This window comes from Sycon ciliatum, chromosome 10 (genome assembly GCF_964019385.1).
Source record: "Sycon ciliatum chromosome 10, ocSycCili1.1, whole genome shotgun sequence".
Classification (NCBI taxonomy): domain Eukaryota; kingdom Metazoa; phylum Porifera; class Calcarea; order Leucosolenida; family Sycettidae; genus Sycon; species Sycon ciliatum.
The window spans coordinates 29,006,077-29,013,165 of record NC_088652.1 but is presented as its reverse complement, the minus strand read 5'-3'; positions in this window follow the sequence as shown (position 1 = coordinate 29,013,165).

Genomic DNA, 7,089 nt, shown 5'->3' with positions numbered 1-7,089 from the left:
CGGTTACCATGCCATCTCGAACCGACGCCATCTTTCTAAGTTGCCGCTTCTTGACAGCCGTGTGACATGAAGGCAACGGCATTCACGGTTCTGGTAACTCTTCCGGTGTCCGTGAGCTCCGGTGTCACATTGGGCGGTTTTCGGGATGGTCTTCCTCGCTTCCTCACGCTAGTCTGAGATGGGTCAAGCTCCCCGCACGTCGAGGCGGAGGCGCGCATGCGTACATCTACACTGGACGCAGACAAAGGCGTTCCAGTATCGGACTGCACAGCACATTTTGGAGGACGGCCACGACGAGGACGAGTACCACGAGCGTCAACAGGGACAAGACCTAACGGCACATGTTGACGAATGCGTGCGCCCAGGTGTTGAAGGGTTCTACCTACGTACCGATCTTCACATTCTCGGCACTGAAAAAAACCGGAAGAGTTACCAGAAGCAAGGTGAAGAGACGAAGTACTGGAGAAGCAAGGTGAAGAGACGAAGTACTGGAGATTTGAATACGTCGGTACTGGAAGTGACAACAACGATCAACAAGAGGAAACGAGGAAGACCGAGGAGTCAAACGAAAACGACCATGAATTCAAAGGACGTTGGAGGTGTCAACAAGCCCAACGGAAGAGAACAACGGCAAACGTCGAAGGTGACAGAGCTAAATGATCGGACATCGTCCATCAAGCGTCATTTGTCGGGAAGTGCTAATTGTCGTGAGTTGTATAGTGATGATGTCTTTTCGGTTTTAACTCGTGGAAGGTCTAAGTTACATCTTGCTGTGTTAGAAGCTCTGTATATTCGTAAACTAGATCCAGAACTATGTGTACAGAAGGAGAATGTGTTATCGTTGCAGTTGTTTGGTGTCGCACCTCGTGAAAGTGTGACAAGTGCTTCTTGATGTGTTCAACGTGTTTGTCTACAACTTGGCGCTTTTGTTTTCGAGTTTTTTTTCACACTTTAGTCATTTTATCGCCTATGTTGAAGTGTTGACTTTTCTCTATTTTTCTATATAGTTATGTGTTTTTCCAAATTTCCAACATTCCCTGTACTATCCTGAAGAGAAGGGAAAGAAAACGTTTGATAGAAAAGAAGTGTCTACTGAATTATTATTATTATTATTATTATAGACAGCAGTAGGCCTCGGCGGGTAATGCCAGCATTGTAACTGGCATTACGAGCATCGTTTTGAGAACTAGCATTAGCAATGCTCCAGCATTGTACCCGGATTTGGAGCCAAAACAAGCATTAGCGCCCAAAAGTGTCATTTTCTCACTTCATGAGTGTGCCATTACTGAATAAAACAGGAGCTCTACAATGTAACGTACACACTGTACTTTGTACCAGCGGCTTTTGGCAGTTTTGCTTAAACGTTAGCCTGCGACTTCGCAGCATGCGTCTCTTGTTGCGAATCTTAGTATAGTGGAAGCTGCTAGGTATAGACGTACCACGTTGATGCCATCATGGGAAACGGAAAGAAACCTTGTCTTTCCTATTCACAGAGTCATGCAGTGCTGGCTTGCTTGCACCATGAGTACATCAAATGGAAATGTGTTGGAAGTCTCTGATTCTTCGGAGGAAGAGAGTGAGGAAGATGAGTACGAGACAGAAGAGGATAATAAGGAAGACGAGAACGAGGCAGAGGTGGAGGATGAGCCCGGTGAGGCATGCGCACGACTGCCCAAAACCAAAGGAGCAAGCATATCGAGGGTTACATCGTTTACTCGCTCAGGTCAACCATTGGGTAAAAGAACGAGAATTCGCCAAGGAAAATCAACCCAGGCACCTCGAGTTCACCCTAATAAACGAATCCAAGAATTTCCGAATGAGTATCTGTGTATCTCTGCTGGAAAACTCTTCTACGAAGTTTGTCACGCTATCGTCCAACCGAAAAAGAGCGTAGTTAAAACCCACATCCTGTCCATGAACCATCGGCTGTCAAAGGAACGGAGGGCTAAAGCGAAAGCACACCAAGCAACACTCACAAAATCCTGGAGAGTGTACGAGGAGCAGAATGCACAGCAGCTCGTGGGTACCGGTCTGACGAAGGCAGTGGGCGACAACGCAATAGTCAGGCGAGCTAATGTGGTGGAATTATTCCTTAAAGCTGGCATTCCCTTGACGAAGATTGATTACATCCGGCCAGTGCTGGAGCACAACAACGCCAAGCCGACGTACAGCTCGCACATGGCACAGCTCATCCCATTTCTGACTGATGTGGAGCTGGATAAACTGAAGGAGGAAATCAAGCGTGCAGAATACATTGCTGTGATATTTGATGGAACAACCCACCTTGGAGAGGCACTTGCAATCATCATCCGGTTCCTGGACAGTTCATGGTCCATCCAGCAACGCTTGGTACGGCTGCACGTCCTTGCTAAGAGCCTGAAGGGAACAGAGTTGGCATGAGAGCTCATAACCTGCCTCAGCACCTTCTTCAAAGTTCCACATGACAAGCCAGTTGCCTTTGTACGTGATGGCGCGGCCGTGAACACTGTTGCGGTGTGGCAGGTGAGGGATCTTGTATACTGTTATTCACTGCTAGTTCATGATAGCAACTTCAGTTCCACATCATTTTGAAATAGCATCACCATATAATCTACTTTCAAAGTACTAGGTACAGTAGGTATCGGTTATAGCGTGGGTGTTTGAAAAACGACATTTGATTCTTATTGCCGATATTTCTTACACACGATAAATCACGTGTGACATATCATATGCATGTGTGACATAATACATGTATGCGCGCACATTTGGCATGTGGACACGTACAATCATGTAGATCTACACAATCATGATACACACGGATCAGACTCGCGGTCGTGCTAGGCGACTACGGAGCAGCAGATAGGAGAGAAGTCGGAAGAAAGAGTCCGACTGAACAGAAAAAGTGATTCTCCACTGCTCAGTTGGACATAACTCTCTTTTTGTGTTGAATATTATTGTATTGAGCATGCACAGAGCACAGATGTTATTACTACAGGCGATACACTTTGCACTAATCTGGCATATTTTGCTACACAAAATCCATTCTTAGGGCCGATATATTCTACTATGCGATAATACTGCTTGTAAGAATAAATATACACATAAAATAGGTGTTATGATTATGAAAAAATGAGTGTTCATTCTTGTAGGCAGTATATTCTTGTTTATCACTCTTCTATATCGACCTCCACTAATTCTTGTGATCCTCGACTGGTCCTATATTATCCATATCGCCATAATATGGACCGCTTGTATCGACCGCTGATATGTCTACAGTTAGCAAGAAGACATTTATTATAAAACAAATCTGAAGAGAAGGAAAACACAACTGAAGAGGCAAAACACATGAAGCACGGAAGTATCTCCCAAGCCAAGCAAGCATGCCATTATGGTGCGAGGTCATACAACTGTGGTACAAATCTAGTACGGGAGTACATGAACTACAGGTCAAATATGGCATGGGGGAATCCATATACATCACGCCCCTTCGAGATAATGCTGAGAAAACAAATCCAGTATTATCTATCAAATCAAATCAAAACAAGAAAAGAACAAGTATGGCAAACAACGGCCCATAGCACACGGCGGAACAGACATAGCATGCCACACAAGGATACAGAAAGATACGATATAAGAACAATCCTCAAGAACATGTACACGATGTGTCCAGAACAAATCAAGATGCATAAGACTGTCCACGGGTGGAGGAAATGTTCAAACGAGAGGGTGGTTGGTGCGCTCGTGATCCTGGACGTCCACAGGAGTGCCGATACGGAGAACGGGAAGAGAGCGGTGGGTGGGAGTACTGGCGGAAACAGGTGTCGAGGGCGGTGACTGTTCTTCACGCTCACTAGCGACGGTCGACCACGAGGAATCAAACTGCGTCCACTCAGCAATGACGAAAGACCGAAGTGGATGCCCGAGAAGATGCTCAGCTGGGCTCTTGCCAGACGGACCGGGCGTATTCCGCCACTCCAGTAGACCACGACGAAATGCATCTGTGTCGAGATTGCCATTTGACGAGGTCTTGAGCAGCAAGCGCTTCATAGCTTTCACTGCGGCTTCCGCATGTCCATTACTCTGGGGATAATGCGGGGAAGAGGATACGCGTTGCACTTGCCAACGGCTACAGAAGTCAGCAAACTTCTTCGATGCAAACTGGGGGCCACCGTCGGTGCACAGTACAGCAGGCACACCCAGATCGGCGAACCAACGACGACAAGCGAGGGTGACATCGTGTGATGACGTGGTCCTGCCGGTTCGAACAACGCACGGCCAACCAGTCAGACGGTCGACATAAACAAGAAACTCATAGCCTTGGCAAGAGAACAGATCAGCGGACACAAACTCGAACGGCAGAGTAGGATGACGGTCATTCATCGGTGGTTCGGCTGACTGCGACGACTGGAATTCTCGACACGCGGAACAGGCACGGACAAGGGTGTCTATGTCGGCGGTGAGGCCAGGCCAGTACACGAGCTGTCGGGCGCGAGCCTTGGTACGGACGAGACCTTGATGTGAGGCATGAAGATTAGCGAGAACACGTTGACGTATGGCCAAGGGAACAAGAATGCGTTGGCCTTTCATGACAATGCCCTGATCCACTGACAGGTGTTCACGTCCATTCCAGAAGGGTTGTAGTGGAGCATCCAAATCACGCTGACGAGCGGGAAAACCATGGAGAACGCACTGGACAAGAGACTGATAGACTGGATCAGCTGAGGCGGCTGCTCGAAGTTCAGCAAACTTCAGGTTGGGGTGAGGACCATCATCACGGAGCATGCACACACGGATGCTGCGGCAATGAAGAGCAGGGGCTTCGCCGAGTTCATCATCTGAAGACGGGATGCCGACGGGATTGCGAGACAGCGCATCAGCAAACGCGTGATCAGAGCCTTTTCGCCAGGAAGCGTGCACTTGAAACGACTGCAGCTTCAGGCGAAGACGGAGAAGGCGAGGATTCTCGATCTGATCTAGAGAATACGCGTTGATAATCGGGATCAACGGACGGTGATCAGTGATCAGATCAAATAGGGTGCCGGATAAGTACAACTTGCACTTGTGCACAGCCCAAACGACTGCGAGCATCTCGAGCTCAACAACAGCATAGCGAGATTCAGCGTCAGAGAGGTAGCGGGAGCCACACTGGATGATTCGCCACTTATCATCCTGCTTCTGCCACAGAACGAAGCCGAGACCACGTAGTGCAGAGGCATCAGTCTCCAGACGGAGGTCGTGTCCATGCTGGTAGAAGGCCAGGATAGGAGGGGACAGCAGAGTAGACTTGGTCTTCTCGAACGCAACAGTGTGGTTGGCATCCCAGACAAACTCACGGGTCGTCTTCAACAGACCACGAAGCGGAGTGGTGCAGGCGGCGAGGTGTGGTGAGAACTCGCTACACTGGTTCACCAGGCCAAGAAACGAACGCAAATCAGTGCGGTTCGCAGGAATGTCAAAATCGCGAATAGCCGCTGCCTTGTCATCGTCAACAACCCAGCCGTCTGGACTGACAATGTAGCCGCAGAAATGGATGTGACGTGACGCAAAGGTGAATTTGGACGGGCTCAGAGTAATGCCATGCTGTCGAGCACACAGCAGGATGTCACGAACATGGGTGACATGGGAGGCAAAGTCGTCATCATAGGCCAGGCAATCATCTACAACCTTGGCGAAATTCGGGATTGCATCGAACGCAGCATCAGTGCGGCAGTTGAAAACATCCCCGGCGGAAATCAGGCCTTGAGGGTTGCGTAGGAAACGATACCTGCCGTATGGGGTGATGAATGTGGTCATTGGACATGCCTGCTCACTCAGTGGGATTTGCCAGTATCCGTGCCTTGCGTCAAGCTTGGTGAGGAATTGTGCCGATCCAATACCAGAAACCACATCGCGAGCGGTGCGAACAGGGTGGGCTGGTCTCAGGACTTGGTCATTCAGTCGTTTGAAATCGACGGTGAGGCGTTTCTCAGTGGTACCTTTCTTGTCGACGAGCACAATCGGGTGACACCATTCACTAGGCTCACTGACAGGCTCGATTATGCCATCGACAACCATTGTGTCCAGTTGTGACTTGACCTGGTCACGAAACGCGTACGGAATCGGGCGTGCGGTATGGACACATGACGGCTTAGCATCTGGCTGAAGTTGGATGTCCATCGGAGGACCTGCCATCGCCTTCAAGCCAGTGTCGGAAAATACGTCCGAGAACTCCTGCAGTAGCTCATCGCGAACATGAGCGATATCAGCAGAGCTAGGATTGACAACAGGCTTTGATACAGCACAGATCTTAGGTAGCGCGGCAGCATTAGCAGCAGGGTACTGTGCAGGCCAATCTGACGGGAGGAGCTGGAGTGCACTCAAGGACGAACATGACAGAAGAGCATCGTCCAGACCCTTGTACACGTGGATTACGGTGCTGTGTTGTACTTCGCCAACCTGAAGTAAAGCACGAATACTGCCGACGTTCTGCAACTGCTCTCCAGATGCCGCTAGGACACACTCTGGGTCATGGTCGAGGTTCTCGGGGAACCCGCCAAGCAGTTCGAGATGATGCTCGCCAATGGCATCGACGTCACTGCCAGTATCAGGGACCCAGGGTAGCGTGACTGCCTCATCCTCAGTGGCTAAACGGGTGGACACACGCACTGTAGGCTGCGCAGCAAGACGAGTACGCTGCAACTTCAGTTGGCCCACATGCTTCAAGTTCCGGTCCGATTGTGACGACGACCTACACATAGCGAGAAAGTGACCAGTCTTGCCACAGCCATTACATTTCTTGCCGCTGGCAGGGCAACTAGACTTTGTGTGCGGGCTCCGGCCGCAATTGGGGCACTTCTTGTGTGTGTCGCTTCCTGAAGAGGGAGCGGATGCAGATGGCAATACAGGTGCAGACATCTTGCTGCCAGGCTGTCCCTGTCGGGATTGTTGCTTACTGCGTTGGTATGCGGACCGCCGCACAGCATTGAGCTGGCTGGTGGACGGGATACTGCTGCTCGTCGTGGTAGCCGCTTCCTCCGCCCGGCAAATTGTGACTGCATCATTCAGGGTCAAGTCCTTGGCAGACAATAGCTTGTGCCGGGTAGCGTCGTCACCAATTCCAATGACAATCCT